Consider the following 18,951-nt stretch of genomic DNA (forward strand, 5'->3'; position numbering starts at 1 on the left):
TGTGGCCAACAAGTCTGCATAATTGCTAGCCCATCCCCTGCTTCACTCTGCCTCTAGAAAGATTCTCTCTCCTCCTTTATGTATATTTATTAAGCCCTGTCCTGAACTATGTGAAATCAGTGTGGAATTCGCCTGAGGTTCCTCTCCACCGGCCCAGGGCTTCTCAGCAGTGTAAGCAAAATTAAAGGAGGTGCTGGGCTTGGGATGAAACCACTCCTGCTTATCAGAGAGGGAGAAAGAGGAGTCGGGGTGCTGCGCTCTTTGCCCTCAGCGCTGCAGGAGGGATGGGGAGCTGCTGAAATCCCTGCTGTGGGCTTCCTGCATACCTGGGATTTTCCTTGTTTTACAATCGCAGATAAATGTCACTTTTTCTAGGATTATTTGATATATCCTTATAGTAATCTATTACCAGCAGATCCCCGCCAATGCTCATCACCACTCTCTTGGTCCAAAAGTTGTTCTTTTTTTTTTTTTTTTATCCCTTGAAAATTTCTATTTCCAACAAGCCTACTGTTATCTCACTTTTGCTATTTTAAGTTCTGTGGCACAAAAAGGCTGACTCACAGAAAGCCATGTTGTAGGAAATATTGGCTCAGCTGAGGAAATAATTCTCAGTTCATTCTTCCACCGTGTGCTTTGGGGTTTTTTTCTGTCCCTCTTTTTTTGTGTCTTTTGGTCTCACGATGTGGCACACATCTAGCCCTGTGAAAGATTTAGAGCTATTTCTAATGCACTGGTCTACCCAGTCAAATCTCTCTTTCTGTATATACCCCGAAGTGTTTTATGTACCTGCTAGAAATGTTACACAGGATGCTCACACAGCTCATAAAATTTGGTCTCCTATTGGAAATGTTTTGTGGAAATATACTGCTTAATCTGCTGCAGCCATTCACAGTTAATGTTGTCGCGGCGCGCATCGGAGGGGGTGAAGAGTACAGCCGGCTCAGGGAAGTTTGATACGTTATCAGAATTCCTCAAGAATAAAACTGAAAGAAATGGATGTTCAACGAAATGTAGATAATTGACTGAAAAAGGAGAAATTACAGAGGCCCTGGCAAAGTCATCCTTTCTGGCTGGACTTGCGCTGCAGTCAGCTCCTTCTGATGAGTACCTGCAAACACCCTTTCACAGCTAAGGGACTGTATAAAATAAATCCAGGGTGTGCTTTAATTGAGTGTTAAGCACATCAGTGATGTGCAGTGAAAGACAAGGCTGCAGATCCAGGATGAAATCCTAGCCCAGCGGGGTGGGGAGAAAAAAAAACCCCAACAACTGCAAAACCTCTATTGACTTCAAGGGCTTTAATCACTGGAGCAAGTTGTCTAATAACATACTGCAGGGTGTGCTTTGGCATTACCATGTACTTCATTCCTTTTACGTTTAATATGCCAGAAAATAATGCTTAACATCTTGTAGATGTGGATGTAGCATATCTATCCTTAGGAAAGCAGCTGATACCAATAATAAGAAGAAAAATCAGGGAATTTTGAAGGTACCTATTGATATTTTTTTCCTAAAGCTTTTTGACACTATCATTAGCAAAACCTAATTAGAAGGTGGATTTCAACAATTGTTGTCCTCAGGACATAAAGTATAGCCCTCACATAAATAATATTATAATCTTTAAAATACTTTATAAACACTAATTTACCCTCCCAATTTTCTTGTGAGATAGATAATTATGTGTTAACAATAATATCATCTTCATTAGTAGCTGTGTTAGTCCTCTCTTTTTATAGATGGAAGCTCATGCCCTGATAATAAACAGCTTGCTAGAGGCCACGTGAGGGGCCTTTCAGGACTCTGATTAGGGAGCAAACAGCCCTGGCTCCGTCCCCTGCTCACATAAAGAACCAGACCAATGTGGGTATAATGAAAGAAAAGCGAGGCTTTAAGTACAGGCAAGAAAGGGGAATCCTCCTCAAGTTGGCTGGATTCCTGGGCTGCCAGGAAATGTTAAAATAGTATGTGACAGAGATAAAGGTAAATGCCTAATAAATATTATACCTTTTGTACCTTTATTTACTCTGCAGTAATTATACTGAGTAATGTAGATTGTATTATGAATCACAATGACACTTACAATACTGAATTTTTGTAACCACATCCTGGCCCTGTGAGATAATCCGTTTTGATCTCATACTAGAGCCAGATACGTCTTGCTTGAAACTTCAGAGGTGTGCGATAGCAGCTGGTACACACCCTTTTTTGTAACCTTGTTAAAATACAACAAGTTTGGATTTGCTTAGCCATTGAAGGATGTAACATTTGAGTTACAGCCCTGCCACGAAGGGAGCTTTGCCATAACCATGGAGTTAATAGGGCCGTCTTCAGTATTTCTATTTGGGAAGTAACATTTTTTTTCCATTTTAAGAAATGTGGATATTTACATATCCAACTGGAAAAAAAAAAAAGAAAAAAGTTAAAACAATGCTTAGAGAGTAATCAAAGTAACAAAATAACTTTGTTCCCGTGTCTCTAACTCAGCTCGCTGTGTCTAAACTAATTACTGCAGGAACTCGAAGCAGTCTGGTCTTGCATTTCTGGGTGTGCTCGCAGAGAGGTTGTTTAACAACAGCCTGCCTGCTGTCATGGTATCCGCTGACAGAGCATCGCCTCTCAAGGAAACACCTCCAGTTCACGTTGAAACTACAGCTCTGCACCTGCGATAACCAAACCCGCCGGGGTCAGTCCACGATGAACCACGAGTTGCTTTCCAGAGTCAGGTCCGTATCAGCATCTTTCTGTGTTGTTCGCTCATTTTTCTCCTCTTCTCCACAAGTGTGCGAAACATCCAGAAATCCTCCTGGGGCCAGATTCTGGGTAGCAAGGGTTGATATTCAGGCTTTCAACACAACACGAATTGCGAAGGCTGGTGGCCCTGGGCCAGCTTTCACATTGCCCACCGTCTTGTGCCAGGAACTGCTTTGGGAGCCCAAGGGGACAGTGGTATCCTCTGCCCACCACGGCAGCCCTCCACGGCTGGGGAGGCCCTGGGACAGCAGCAACAAAACCCATTGTTTTTCCTCTCCACAAAAAAAAAAAAAAAGGGAGAATGTGCCCCAGAGGGAGGCGGCTGTTGCCCTGCAGAAAGGCAAGGTGCAGGAGCCCTGGTTTGAAGGGGGCTGAAGCAGCTGGCGTCTCTTCTCCATTTCTCCCCTTCTCCTTTAAAAATATGTTCCTCTGGCACTGATTGGGAAGCTCTCTTTGGTGTGGCATGTTCACACACACATTTGCGCTCCTCTTAAAGCTTTCAGGGTATGCTGGGCCTCTGGGTAGGAGGTCAGCAGCAATGAGACAAGAAGGCCAATGGCTTTGTTTGGTAAATATCCCAATCCCCCAGCAGCAGTTCTTAACTTTGTCATCTGTAGGCTATGCTATTTTTTGGGACGCTGCTGGTAGCTTTTAAAAATAGAAACATGAAATTGCCCCTGTGCAGAATGGCCAGGATGAGCAGCCCGCACCCCGCTGAAGCTCTGTGTACCAGGGAGAAGCTAACTGGTTCATGCGCCTTAACACCACTGATTTACAGCAGCGCTAAACGTGCTCTGAGCAGCGTAACTCGTGTCCTGAAATTTCTGAAAGAGCCACTTCATGGCTTTGGATCACAGTTCATCAACCGTCTATGAATGAGGGACTATTCACCTGGTCACGCTGTTCCTCTGCTCTTGCTGTTTATTCTGGGAAGCAGAAGCCTCTGAAATCGATCTGGGTAAGTGCATCAATGAGATGATTGTTTTGGGATCAAATCCTCCTTGCCTTATGGAGATCTACAACGTATCTGTGCATGTATACTTTAAAGCAACTGATAAAAAGTAGTGCTGCAGGCATGTGAATCACCAACATGTTGGATGTTTTTTACTACGTGTCCACTGACCTATTACTGATCGATGTGTACGCCAAGGTAGTGGCAGATGCTCCCTACTCAGAAACAAGTCCCTTTCCCAGCATGTCCTCTCCTGCTAACAGTCATTGTCAGGAGCTGCAAAAAGAATAAAGCCAGTTCCTTCAAACTGGTGAACTTCCATTTCCTTTCTCGATATGTACTACACAAAGACAAATAATTTAGAGGTTTTTTTAAAAAGTTGGTATCTTCCTCACATTAAAGGGAACAAAAAAAGTCTTAGAATGTGAAAGCCACTGGCCTTAACTGTTCAGTGCTCCAGATTCAGAGCTCGCAGACACAGGGAAATCACGGGGAAGTCATGGGGAAATTGTGAGGGTGTGGGTGTACCCGTCTAATCTTTCCCACTGATTTCTGGCATGGCAGCACTATTAGGACTAAAGGTGCCTTTGTGGTTTACATTAATCCACTTTGCAATGCGAACTGAAAAAAGCATCTTCGTGGGGAATCGGACCGTCCATGCAGGGAGCCCGATTCCGGCACCCATCCCTCCTCCACCCCAGCAAGCCGGGAGCCAGGGCGCTCCCGTGGTGGGAGCCTGCCGGTTCTTCTGTTTAAGTCAACAGCGTTTAAGTCCCGCTTGTTTAAATATCAGGTTTAACCGGGGTTTGCCTGCATATCAAAGGCAATATGGTAATTTTTACGAGGGAAAGGGTTTGCCCTGGTGTTGGCCAGACTTGTCCCTGCTCTCCCTGTTGCACAACTGGTGCTGAGTCACTGCCGTTTCTCACCCAGTTAAGTGCTTGCGTTTTCTTGGTGCTGTGTTTGTATAGGATGGGGTCCCCTAACGCGTGCCGTAACTGGGGGAGCCTGTGCATAAACAAGAGCTAAAAATGAACAAAGAGCCTTCCTGGTTCACTGGTATTTATTTACGCACTGCCATGCGTGGCAACTTCCATTCTGGCACCTAGACTGCATGGTGGACTGGGCTTGAACTTGCTTTTCTGAAGTCAGTCATCTAATTCCTCCTGAAGTACTGGTATCTCACCGGGCCTTCAGTCTCACCCCAACCTGCAAAAGATTTATGGATAGATATTATATAGATTTAACACAATGCCATGGCTTTTATTATTTGCTGGAAAATGTTAATAAAAACCAAGTATTACAGATGCATTTTCATCCCTGAAGTGATTTTTGAGTAGAATCCATGAATTATTAATTGTTGTTACTGTTACTATTGCAGCGCATACCTATCTCACAGGACATTGTGAGGATTAATTAATTCTTGTAAAGATGTAAAAGGCCATATAGGTGTCAAGGGTTATGACTAAAGTGCTTTGAAAATGGAAACCACTCTGTGAGTGCCAAGTGTTATTATTTATGGAGTCCGGGCAGTGTGCTTGGTGCTGTGCAAACACTGGTCCAGTTATTGCAAATATTTGCTTGCATGTGCTTAGTAGGCCCAGCACTCGCTGTTACAAAGTAATTTCAACTATTTTAAGGATGTCTTACAAATACAGCCGTGAGAAGACTTCCCAGTAGTTGGGATGACAGAGCCACGGAATATGAGCCGCTGTGTTACTAAGGCACTTTGAAGGCATGCTTTTATTCAAACACGTGGATGAACCAAAACGTCAGTCAGGTCCAGTTCTACATTCAAAAGTTAGGGTTTGGTCCCATCTCCTAGGAGACTTCGGGAAAGGAAACGTAACAACAGTTGTTGTTTAAAAGTGCCTCTCCTGGCTCAAGGCAAAGCCAACTCCCCAAGCTCGGCTCACTCACTGAACAACCCGCCGTAAACCATAACCTGCTCAACTGCCCTGTGTTACCCAACACCCGTTCTTGGAAACCTCTGTACACGGAAACCTCCCTCCTGTACGCTCTGGAAGTGGCCCCGGTAACTCTGAGCCTAGCTGCGTATTTGGACAACATCTACAAAGTCTAAAGCTCATCACGGAAAGCAGGGCCTTTGTGCAGCCCTGTGAGGTGTTCGCCTTTGTAAAGAAAGGGAAACCAGAACAAAACGGATGGGGTAAAATTATTAAAGCATATATGTGCCGGAATGCATTTTGTAGACTCTGCAGAGCAGAATGTCTACTCAGGTAACCACCCAGTTGAGTACGTCATCAAGTTAAAAACGAGAGCCCGGCACCCCGGAGTCATGACTGAACATTTGGAGGAACACTAGACCACGGAAACTTTCAGCCAGATGACTTCAGTTCAGCACGTTGTCGCTGCTCAGCAGATGGATGGGGAGACGGTGTTTGTAGTTCCTGTGGGCCAAACAGCGCACACTTGAGGGGTTTTCCCTCCTCCGTTTCTCACACAAGCTTTCTGAACCTAACACCCGTATCTTCTTTCTTCTTGCCATAGGCTACGTGCATACTCCCATTCCTCCTTCCTCCACCCACTGTTACTGCTTATCTTCTTTTACCTGGGAAATAAATCATTCGGAGTGTCAAGAGGTTAAACTTCTTTAGAAGCACGGACAGATCTGAGATTATAATGTAGGAAGGTGTTAATGAGTCCCTTGCCACTTTTTCCCTCCTTTTAAATGCCCCAACTTTCAGCAAAGTGGTCAAATTTTGGAACTGGACTGGACATGGTCTTCAAAAATTATTGCATCTTTACATACCTAAATCAGACAACCTACATACCATTATTGAGAAGAGAAAGTTGCCCACTTGGACCACCAAAATCATTACAGAAATAAATGTTGAACATCAAGTGGTTTGCAATTACAAATATGCTCCCTGGCTTTCTAGAGAGATTTTGGTCTCCTCATATAACTCAGGCCTCTTCAAGCAAATGGATTGAAGGCTTTCTCAGAATTAAATGATTTTGCAATGCAATGTTTTCTGCAAGTATTTAAATATTACTCTTCATTAAAGAAGTACATGGGCCTGACCCTGAAAAAAATGAGCACTGTGAGGTGATCCTACACCCAGAGACCCACCCATCTGCTTTCATCAAGGCTTCGTAGAGTCACGGGTGCCATGTGCTTGTGAGATGAAGCTCAGGTAAGTGAAATCTGCCTATGGTATGTCCCAGTTGTTAGGCTGACAGTAAAATCCACCCTTAACTCCAGAACTGCCGCTTTAGGACTAGCGTAATTCTCCAGCAATGCTGAGCTCTGTTCACAAAAGAAAAAAAAAGAAAGGTAAGAGCTACATTTGTGGCCCATCTCTCTACTTTCCCGTTTTGCCAGCTGCAGTAAAAGCAAGTTCTGCGGAAGCGTGGTGATGTGGAGGCCCCATTTGGGCAGCATCAGATCTGGGCTTATATGCGTGGAGAGCCTTTGGCACAAGCAGGAATGACACCTGATGTTGCCGTCAGATCCGTGCATGGTTTGTGGTCATTGGGACTCCGCGTGAGTGCCAACGTCCGGACATGAGAGTGTTGGACCAACGCCCAAGAGCGTGAAATGCTATTGCAAAAACATTTTAAGATGGAAAGGACTGCCTAGTGATGAATGTGGTTTCGATTAACAAAGCTCGCTTTAAAAAATAAACAAAACTGCGATATAAATGATAAATAGCATTTCAGTTCCACAAATGAACAGCACCCAGCTAGGACACAACGTTACTGTGGAGGATTATTTTCATTAAATTAAATTATGGGGTAGAGGCCGTAATGGATACAGGTGTAAGTGTCGAGCTGTGCCGAACCCCGCGCCGGACGGGATCCCCGCTGCCAGGTGCCATTGCCAACCGCGACGCGCTACAAAATAAAAGTAAAAACACCACGCTAAATCCTGCATTTACATAAGCCCTTTTGGCAGCGGAGCGCAATTAATGGCTTTCCTAGAAAAACTTCCAGGAGGGCGCCGCGCCGCGCCGCACAGCTCGCTGCGGGGCCCGCCGGCCCTCCCCCGGCCCCCCGCTCCCTCAGGGCCCGACCTGCCGCCCCCCGAGCCCGGAGGCCGCGGGCGGCCGCCTGCGCCCCGCACCCGCCGGCAGGCCCGGGCGGGCTCCCCTTCCTGTCAGGGCCCCGGGCGGCCTCCCCGCAGCCCGCCTCCCCTCACGCACGCCTGGCCGCCGCTGCGCCTGCCCGGAGAGCGCGGGGGGGGGGGGGCGGTGTGTGGGGAGAGGGGGAGGGAGGGGGTCCCCCCGCCCCGGCCGCCGACCCCCGCGCTGGCAGGGCGGCGGGTTTGTTTTGCCGGGCGGCCGCAGCAGGCCGGCCCCGCTCCTCCTCGCCTGGCCTCGCCTCCCGGCTCCGCTCCTTCCCTTCCCTTCCCTTCCCTTCCCTTCCCTCCCTTCCCTTCCCTTCCCTCAGCGGCGGCGGCGCTTTCTCTGGCGCCCATTTCCGTGCGGCTGGCCACCCTCTCCCCGCGCGGAGTGTCTGAGGGCCGCTGGCTGCTCCGAGCCGCTTGGCTCCTTCCCTTAGTAACAGCTTTTACATTCTGCCTCAATTCCTCCTCAATCTAAATCACACACACAGAGATATTACTTTTTTTCCCCCCCCTCCTTCCTCGGGACTTAATCTCTAACCCCCCCTCTCTCCCCACCCTCCCCCTCCCCCCGGCCTCTGGCTCGGGATATAATTGAATATCACAGCACTACTCGCTGCTTATTTTTTTTTCTTCCTCCTCCTGTGTGTGTGTGTGGTGGGGTGTTTTTTTTTTTTCTGGTTTTTTTTTTTTCCTCCTCCTCCTCTTGGTGTGGACACCTCAGCTAAAAAAAAAAATATTACCGATACATATACGTGTGTACACACACACACAGACACACAGACGCGCACAGATGTGTATATACATATATATGGCCGTATAAAAGGAGGAGAGGCAAACAAGGGTGAATTTCTCGTGCCTCCGTTCCCAAGGAAGGGGGGAGCAGCCGCTCCGCCGCCACTCGCAAGGTAAGGACCGGGGCGCTCCGCCGCCGAGCCCCGCGGGCCGAGCGCGGGCGGGAAGGGGCCGGGGGGCGGGGGGGGCGCCCTGTTGGTCTCGGTGGCGGTTGGAGGCGGGCGGGGGATGGGCGCCCGCCTAACGCCCGCCGCGGCCCCCCCTCACCGTCGCCCCCTTTTTTGTAATTAATGCTCGTGGGGTGCGGGGAGGGGGGGGGCTCTCGTGGGTCTGGGTTGCGGGGGGGAGGGGGGCGGTATGGTTTTTTTTTTAAAAAAGCAAACGGCACCCCCCACCCCTCCCCCCCTGCGCGCCGCTGCCCTCCCCTCCCCCCACCGGCTTCATTTTTCTTAAAGGATTTTGGGGGGGGGGGGGGGCACCGGCCTCGGCAGCGAATGGCACACGGGAGCCATGGCGAGCGGCCTATTTTTAGCCCGATTTGTGTGGAGAAGCGCTCTCCCCTCCCCCCATATTTACTGATGGGGGGAGGGGAAGCGGGGAGCCGGGCTGGGGGCGAACTCCGCCGAGCGGGGGAGGGGCGACCGCCCCTCCCCCGCTCGGCGGAGTTGGCCCCCGGCCTGGCCTTTGGCTGTGGGGGGGACACACGGGCCGGGCCCGATCTTCCCCCCCTCCCCGCCCCCAGGGCGAAGCAGCCAAGTTATTGTTGATCAGTTTTCCTGCGAAGTTCAGGGCGGAACGTGAAATACCCCGAGGTGGCAGGGAGCGGGCCCGGTTTGGGGAAAAACCAAGCTTTTTCGCCACTTCACAAGGGCTCTTTCTTCTTGGGCTTACCCCTGCCCGAAACCCTGGTGCGAATTGTGCATTGCACCTTCTAGAAGGGCTTGCACGGTTGATGCAATGTGTATGTTTTCTTGGTAGAGGATATAGGTCCTGCAATAGCTCGACATGTGGCTTGTTATTATTGTTGTACCCCCGAAAGGGTTAAATTTATCGTGTTGTTCCAGGTGAATTTAATCTTTCATCACCGAATTTCCTTTTAAGGCAGCTTGAGAGAATAAAAGTCTCCCCTCGCTTGTCTTTTGCTGTATCCCCTGAACAGCAAACTTTCTGTCTGCTTTATGGCAGAGGCTTGTTGCTGCAGATGACACGTGAGTCTGGAGGAAAGTTTGGTTTGTAGGTCGCCGTGTAGGAAAGTGAAGTTTGCTAGTGAAGTTTTTACTGCTCTCTAGTGTGCTCAACTTCCTCGTTTTCCTGTCTGTGTAAATCAAATTCCTAACTGATTTATGGGGGGGGATCACGAAACATATTCTTTCTTTATTATTAAAGCATGAGAGGCATGATCAGTAGAACAAAGTCTTTGTCGCGTAAAAAAACCACAAAATCGTATTCTGGGCTTGTCTGTTTCTCTTTCCTGTCCTGCGGAACTAAAATAAATGCCTGAGGATGTTGAGCGTGTGAACAAGGTCCTTTGGTGTTGGTGGTCTTCACGCTTTGGGTGTTCCCCAGGCTGTGGTTTGTGCCCCTTTGAGAGAGAGGGCACCATTTGTGAAATTGACGTTTGGATTTTGAGCTGTCCCCGAGCTTTTGGGTCCCCTGGGCAGTTTTGGGCCCTTGTCTTGCTCTGAGAAACCTGAAGGCTGGTCCACATGAGGCTCATGCTGGATTTGGGGCCTTCCTTTGGATTCATGTATGGTAACCGTCTTTTTGGAACACATTTCAAATTAGGACTGATCCTGCAAACTTTTTCATGTGTCCTTGAATTTAAGTAAGTGGGTACATGTTCGTGGATGAGCGTATGAAGGCGTTTTTTCCCTCATAGCCATAGGAAAAAGAAAAAGGGGCCATGCTGTTCTGGTGGTGGTGCTTATGGTACAGGTGGTACCCTGCAAATGATCGTAGAAAACTTTCTGTGGTTTCTTGTAGTGACTTTTTTTTTTCCCCCCTCTTTGCTTTTGGTTAAGATCTAATGGAATACAACGTATCGTATTATTTACCTAAGATTACCTGAGCCTGTACCCTGTCACTGTCTTAAGTTTTCTTAGGGGAAGGTGGATTAGTGTCTATGAGAACAGGGTTCCTGTGGTACTGTGTCTTGGGAACTTGGTGGTGGCATGCCTCCCAAACTGTTATTGAGAACACCTGGAAAAGACTTACTTCTCACTCCACGAGGAAAGGGGAAGGAAATGTAATTTATATGTATGAAAGGAGTTGGGGTTTGGCTTTCGGGCTTTTAAAATTTTTTTTAAGACTGTGCAAGAGTTTATGATTTTTTGTTCATTTAAATGTGCGCAGCCATTAATGCGTGCATGTAGCATAAAGAATGCAACAATTACAGGAGATTCTATTGCTGAAGCGTTTTCCCCCTTCAAACAGGTAGTTACGATTTTTTTTCCTGTGAGTTTTTTTATATGAATACTTCTTTCAGTTTTACTCTATATATGGTAATTATTGACATTTGTGTAACACTTTGAAGTTGTAAGGCATGGTGTAAGCGCTAAGTACCCAACAGCAGTACTTCATAGTCATTTTCCCATTATGAAAGAGTTTGATGCTAAAAAGTGCTACAGCCCTAAGCATAAAGAGGCTCTGGATGGATTAGGGGAAATGGTCAAAATTGCTTATAATGTTGTTTTCAGGTCATATTTTTTAGTTAGGAGGAACAGATCTGAATAATGTAAAGCAAACTGAGTTATTTTACCTAACTTGATTTTGGTTCTGGAATTCAATTTAACGTGGACCTCACATTTGAGTCAGAATGTGTTTGCTGTTATGAATTTTGTAGTGGCAGTAAAGACCCACATCCTACAAGGATGTAATCGTGCAGCGGTCAGGAAGTCCTGTAAAGAAACACACACAACTTTGTGAACATCAGTGGTCTATTTCAGTTGAATAAGCTCTGCAGATGTCTGTGAAGTTGTTCGCAGAAGTTACGTGTGTTTTGTGTTAGTGGTGGGCAATAGGTTGTGAATCTTTCATGACACTGATACTTTTTTTGGTATCGCAGCGCTGTTAAGCATTTTGGGGACAGCTGAGGCAGTGGCAGGCGTGACACCTTTCCTTCACTAATCCTCTTCCTCTGCTCATCTGGAGTCCCAAGAGATAGCTGGCCCCCCAGTTTTTGCTTGCTTTGCCTGCCTGTTCCCTTCCCCCTGGACCTGTAGCTGCTCAGGATGACGGTGCCCGTGTGAATTCTGACAACACCTTGCTGGAGAGGACACCGCTGGCAAGTGGAGAAGAGACAGATCCAAACCTGCCAGCAGCTCTTCCCCTTCCAAACTGGGATAGGGAGGTCGTAAAGGGGTCCGGTCTCCGCTTCGGAGAGGAGAGCAAGGACAGGGTGTACTCCAGGACTGTGTTGTGTCAATGCTGCAATATTGTGATACTGAAATGTATCATACTGAAGTACAACTCATTTTTAACCTAATTCATGTTGTTTATATTGAAAATTGTGATACTGTTATGTGTACTAATGATCCTCAGTGTGTGTCTGCGTTTGTGCATGCATACACACACAGAGTATAGCGTGTAATAATGACTGTATTTAAAGCCCTAAACATCAGCTCATGCAAGTAGCTGCAGGTTAGGAGAGAAGTGAAAGTGTGTATGCACACTGTAATTATGCATGTTTGGCTCCTATGAAAAGTGACTACTGCGAGAATATACTCACTGCATGCTCATTTTAAAATGTAAAGTTAAGTGTTTGTGTTAGGTGATGAAGTGCCAGAAGTTTTCCATTAGGAATTATGACTGACAGCTCTTTTCAGTGTTTTTGAGTTGCATTGCAGCATTAATGTAGTACTTTCAAATTAACGGGTGATGAAGAAACGGTTCCTATGTTCCTGCTATTGGTTTAGCTACCCCTGTCCCAAATACATGCAGCTTTTTAAGCACTGCAGTATGAAGTTAGATGGTCTTAATTTCTGTGAGATAGCTTAATGAAAATAGTGACTTCACTAGAAAAAGGTTCATCCAGTGATCCCAAGAAGAGTAGATGGAGACCACTTTATTCATCTCATAATTGGTTTCCTCCGAGATAAAGTTCGACAATGAAATGAGGAATAAGAAATATCTTTTCAGAGGAAATTATAGGGGTATATGTTCGCTTTCTTTTAATTTCTCAAAACTGAATTAGCTAACTTGAGGTAAGAAGTAGTGAAGATGAAGCAGCGTAGCTGTCACTTTGTGAGAGTTGATAGGTTGAGTGAAAAAGTACGGAAGTCTGGTCTAGAAATCACTCTGCCAGTTTGTGTGAAAACTGTGAACTACTTCTCCTTGTTAGGGTTCTGCCTTGTGGTATCTAATCCAAGATGAGAAGGCCCTTTTCTTCCTTCTTGTAATGAAAACAAAGCTGAAACTGTTTATACAGAATGCCCTGGAGTCTTAAAGGCCACGTTTGAGCTGGAAGTTGGGTTTTCCTTTGGTTCTGAAGGATGTATAGAATGGTAACAGCTTACCCTCCGAAACATTGATTTTTTTTTTTTTTTTAATACTTTACCACATGGTTTTCTGTGACATCCTTTAGACTCTCATTTTTATATCTCTAAGCAGCCTTAAAAAAATTATTCCTTGATAAGGAGTAAGTGGTCATTCCAAGCCAGAGGATGTGTAACCGTAGGGGAAAATGCACACACTGGTTGGGTGTGTAGGATCTAGCTGGCTTGGCTAGCCAAGGAGTGAAATTGCAGGTGTTGCAGCTTACCCCTGCTCGCTTGCTTTCTTGGATGGGCTGATCGCTAGAAAGACTTTTGAGAATGTTTTCTTACATGTAGAAATAATAGTAAAAAGGCTTGGTCAGTTGGCATAGCTTTCTGAAAAATGTACCAAAAGAACCTTCACAGTGATGAGGAGGAGGTTTACAGAATTGTCGCAGCCAATGTACGCGGCATCTTTCAAAAAGTCCCTTCTAGGTCTTTGAACGTTAGTGCATGTGGTGTAATTCAGTGCTACGTAGAGATGCTAAGGTCCGTCTAAAGAAGTTAGCTTGAATACCAGAAGCAACATACCTTGGTATGCTATCGGACTAATAGGTCCTTTTTTCAGGACGAGTAACGCAAGCAGACTGGGCGTCAACCTGCTTGTGCTTGAGCTGGTTTGGTGCCCGTGTGTGGCCCTTTGTGGTGCTGTGTGTACCCCGCACAGCTCCGAGCTGCGCGGCACAGTGTGGTGGGAGTGGATAGCAGGCCCCTGGGTTTCTGCTGTAGTTCTGCTTGGTGCAAACATGACTCTTCTTAAGAGTATAAACTGGCCTTTGCATCTGTAAAGTAAGATCTTAATAGTCATATTTTCAAGGATGCTCAGTCCCCACAGTTGCGTGTGAAGTTGGCAGTCTCTGTGTGCGCTTAGCATTTCTAAAAATCAAGTCTTGCGTGTGCTTTGCTGGCTTTTGCAAGCTCCTGTGAGGGTGCAGTTTCTGTTTCTTTCTGGGAGCAGTATTAGTAAAAAGCTATGTTGTGTACTCTGACTTGTGTTTATTGTTGTATTTCTTAAGTCTCTATGTTGCAAAGGAGCAGTCTTGTTTATTAGTAATGTCTAGCAGTAAAAAATCAGAATCATCCAGAGAAAAAACAGTTGTGGGGTTTTTTTTAATGATCTGAGATTCAGTTCAATCTCTGTTCAGTGTAAGCACGTATTACACAGACACTCTCTACAACTGTGTGCCATATGCAAACATACTGAGTGTTATTTCAGATTGCTGGAGGTGCGTTACTAGAAATTTTAGATGGTGTGGTGTGAGTAGTAGGCCTTCCCTTCCCCCCCAGCGGGGCAATAGTTTTGCCAACCTGGCAAGGCAGGCAAGCAGCTGTCTCTGCAGCTAATGCCAGTGCTCCTTTTAACCCGTTGGTGGGTTTGGGGACTGATTCAGTCGCTTCCCCAGCTGCATGCAGAGCCCCCACTGAACCCCACTGATGTCAGGCCGATGGTAGATTTTTATGAATTAGGACTGTGACAGTGACTCTGGAAACTTTCGTGTTCTGTACGTAGCTACGTGCCTGCTGGCAGCGACTACAGAGCATACAGAAAAGATCTCTGTACAGCCTATTTGTGGAGCGTTTTTTCCAAGGTTATGACTTAAGGGTCAAATATTTACTATTAATGAAAATGTAGTGCTAAATACTGTGCCCAGTGCCAAAACCACAGAAATTGTCAGGGTTTAGAGCCCTAAACATAACCTATCCTAAAATTTGCATCCATTTGACATTAACAGTGTTAAAACTTAAGGCTCTTCACGTGGGTGACCTATTGCCGGCGAACCTGGAGCTGGGAGTTTGCCTGATCAGGAGCACACCTGAGGTGAATTTCAGTCCCCTGATGGTTCCCTAAAAATACCAGGCAAAGAAGAGACAGTTTGGTTTCCTGGAAGGAGTTGTCCAGGCTGGCCGAGGAGAGGAATAACAAGTTTTATAGCTCTTTTGTGTTTTTTGGACAGGCTGATTAATGCTCGAGTGTCAGCATGACTTCTGAAAATACATTTTTGCCTTGTAAAAATAGCAATAAAAAGATTTAATTATTTTCATTTATCATTGATATTGGTCTAACTTACAGTCTTGTTGGAACAAATGAGAATTTTTGCTATTAGTTTCAGCAGTTGGGAGAGCGTTAAGTGTGGCTGAAAATTTTACCTTAAAATACCAGTTGATCTTGACAGAGATGAGTCTGTCTGTTGACCCTCCCCCCCTGCTTCCAGCTCTGTTTAGGTCCCAGAAATGATGAGAACTTTTCTTCTTTTAGGTTACATCTAAATTTGTGGGAAAAAATAGTTTTTATATTGCATAGACCTGTGGGGGAAATAACAAGAGATCTGGGTCAAAAAAGTAGGACGTGCAAGATTCAGAAGCTGTTGAAGTGTATTTATTTGTCCTATATTAGATTAAAGGAAGTATTGGTGCTTTCAGTTTGGCAATATGTCCTTCAGTCTGCAGTGTTCTGTAAAGGGAAGACAACTGTTAAACAATGAATCACAGCTAATTTTTGTATGGATGTCAACATTCTTCTCTAGTGCAGAAATTTTTGCTTGGCTATTAACACAAATATGCATTCCTAAATACAGACTCTTAGTGAAAAATTTTAATCAGGAAGTGCTTTGTAAAAATATGGATTTTTGCCATGATGATATTTGTGAATCTGTAACATATTTACTTTGGGGTTATGTTTGTTCAGATTTAATACTTTTTAATGTACTTTTAAAGCAAAGTTAGCACAGATGTGGATGGAGGGAAATGAGGAACAGTGTTGTCAAATCATCTATTAATGTTGACATCAAATAAATTGTGCTAGAAACATACCTTGTGTAGCAATGGATTAGCTGTTTCCCAGAGCTAATGTAACAGATCTGGGGTTTAGAGAAGTGGGGTCCGTACTTGCTGTGTAATATGAATGTTTCGCTGATGCAGACGTACCTGATTTTTCACTTTGTGAAATTTAGTTGTGTATTTCAAATAATCCGGTGTGTCTTGTTTAGACTGTAAATTTCTAGCACTGTGTAAGAGGAAAAAAGTCAGGAATATGAAACTTCAATATGTTGAGTTGTGATAAAACTTAAACAAAAATATAATGGAACAGCCTACTAAGCAGTTTTGGTAAGCTTAATCTGATAGCAAAAGCGGATATCTAAATGTAGCTGATTAATAGAAAACAACTTTTTTTTAAACACCATTGTAGTAAATATTTGTCACAATTGTTTGAGTTGTAAGAAAAATGCTTTGTATTTCTGTGACTGTCTTCCAGGGCAGATTCTGAATGGCTGTTGATTACATTAGAAATATCAATGTGTTTATCTTACTGTTGGCAAAGTCCATGTTAGTTGGTTCCTCTACTGTCTACACATGCAAGGTTATTTTGATATGGATTATTTATCTCTAGTTCATCAAGGCCCTTTGTAAGATTCTTTCTTACAGTACATATAGTACACACTAAATACATTAGAAATTAAGTTCTTTGAGTCTGTTCCATTAAAAACAAACAAAAAGCCTCCTTGACCGTTCGGTCATCCTGTTAGGGTGCCTGGGCACCAGAGCCCTTCTAGATATATTACTTTCTGGTAAAATAGATGGGCATTGCTTATGTCTTAAAAATGAACCCTTTGCTCTCTGTGTGGTTCTGTGGGCTAGTGGTGGAAGCACCAAACTGAATATTCCCATCAGTCTCCTCTCGTTGTCCCCATGCCTGGGCTCACCACAGTCGTGGTCCCGTGTTCGAGAGATACTGGTTGCTTGTATGTACTGGGGAACGGAACTGGCCTTTTAAAGATCCTGTGTGTATTGACAGAAATGCTAAGAAGAATTTAAAAAAATTATATGAAGGATAAAGGGATGGAAATGTTCAGAGGTAGCCAGGGAAAACACTTTTCATGTGTTGTGACTCGCTCTTTGACGCCATGGATGACTTCATACGAGAGACTCGGAGGGTATGTGAAATGCAGTGTCAGACTCCGGCTAAGAGTACGTCCATTATGTAGGCTGAGATTCTCTGTTGTTTTAAATTGCTGAGACTGCCAGCAGCAAGGCTTGTGTATGTTGGATGTTGCCGAAGAGCCCCAGAAAGCCGCATAGATGGTGTTAGAATATGTAAAATTTTATTTGCGTGCTTTATGTGCCTTCCACTTTCCCAGCTGTGGTTTGCAACTACCTGCTTGTGGAATGGAGTTTTTTCAAGATGAAAAAAAAGAAATGCACTGTTTTTAAAAACACATGTTCAGAGATCAGATTAGTCGGATTTCATTTGCATTAACATTACTGCAAATGGTGAAAGTTTGGAACTGTAACGTACTTCCATGTGCCTATTGCTTCCTACTTTTATTTGCTAGTCTGGTGCTGTTGGGCCTACTGCTGTTCTGTGTGATTAAAATAACCCCCCAAGCCCTCCCCTGCGTAATTAAAACACAAGTGGTGCAAGATTGTGCTGCTTTTTTCTTTCTAAAATTAACCTCTTCCGACGGTCAGTATGGTTGTGCCCTCTCCTCTGCTTGGCTCTGCTTCCTTGTCCGTGCTGTAGCATGAATGTGGCAAATTAATGTAATATACTGGGGTGTTTTGTCTCAGTCCTGACAGTTTGCGTCATTTAATTATTATCCCTTCCTAGGGCTTTATTTGATTTTCTAATCTCCCCCACCCGTTTTTTTTCCCTGGGCTTTCTCGCTTCTTTCTGTCATTTTGGACTTTCTTTTGCATTCTCGCTATCTGTTCTTTTGTCAGTTCTTTAAACCACATCGGTGCTTTTTTGTTTCTGTTCTCCGGGTTTGCTCTGCCTTCTTCCTCTTTCTCCTAACTTCAGTTGAGTTTACATACAGGACTTGATCCTATGTAGCGCTCTTGAACCAGAGGGGTTAGATGGGTTTGGACAGGGCAGCCCCGCTCTGTGGCGGAGCGAAACCTGCGGGACTGCTGAGGAAGGCTCACTGTGGAGGCTGCGCTGCTGGCAGCGAGCGGGACACCGAGCAGAGGTGAGCGAGGGGCCTGCCTGCGGGCAGAGGGGTAGCTGGGACAGGCACGCGGGGCAGGAAGTGGAAGCGGAGATGACAAATTTTGGCAGTGCCTGTGCTTGATCAAAATAATCTTGGCTTTAGGCGTAAAACATTGATCCAACTCCTGATGAAGTCAGAGGGAGGCTTTGCGGGGAGTTGGTGTGAGTGTTTAGTACAAATGCAAAAAGCTGAGGAAGTTTGAGTGAAAAACTCAGCGCACTGTGGGGTTAGCTTTGAGCTTTTTAAAATAAGGGATTTTATGCAGTGAACTTTTACTGACATTGTGACTTAAGATTAGCAAAAACAAAGTCGTCGTGAAATCAGTGGCAGCCTTATCTTATTGTTTTTATTGTGGGTAGTGTTGACAAGTCACATGCCCCATTGTTCTGGGTGAACAAACACTGCTTTGAGACCGCGAGCTGGTACGTGCGCACAGGCGCCTTTGTCCTGTGCTGCACAGATGAGTGTGCAGAATTGCGACTTAAGAGTTGAAAGATCGTCTTTAAAAAGTTCACATCCAGAAACTACTCTGTTGCTTGATATTTAAGCGCCATTTTTATTTGGTGTCTTGTTGTCCAGAACCTAAGAAAATAAATGAAGAGAATAATGCATCATAAACGATCTCGTACTTTGTTGCCCAGTGAAACCTATGGATAGCAGGCTTATATTCTGTCTCCGAAACAGGTGTGCTTGGGACCGAGAGAATGCAAGTTGTGCTTTATGAGAAAGTTAGTAAAAGACATTTGAAAGACTTTCAAGCAAAAATAAGTCTTTTACCGCAAAACTGTTGACACTTGAGATGATAATAGTGAACCTCATCTCTACTGAAGTCACAGTTTTGTG

The 18,951-nt window shown here is 45.1% G+C and overlaps 1 protein-coding gene across 1 annotated transcript in view; it reads left to right on the plus strand.

The window, feature by feature from the left end:
* Nucleotides 1-8,679: 8,679 nt before the first annotated feature.
* The window catches only part of TBL1XR1 (TBL1X/Y related 1), a 113,039-nt gene continuing 102,767 nt past the window's right edge, over nt 8,680-18,951 (plus strand). The window contains exon 1 of the mRNA XM_059822448.1: nt 8,680-8,701. The gene's annotated coding sequence lies outside the window, so the exon portion shown is untranslated. The remainder of the gene's footprint in view (nt 8,702-18,951) is intronic.

This window comes from Gavia stellata, chromosome 11 (genome assembly GCF_030936135.1).
Source record: "Gavia stellata isolate bGavSte3 chromosome 11, bGavSte3.hap2, whole genome shotgun sequence".
Taxonomy (NCBI): Eukaryota; Metazoa; Chordata; class Aves; order Gaviiformes; family Gaviidae; genus Gavia; species Gavia stellata.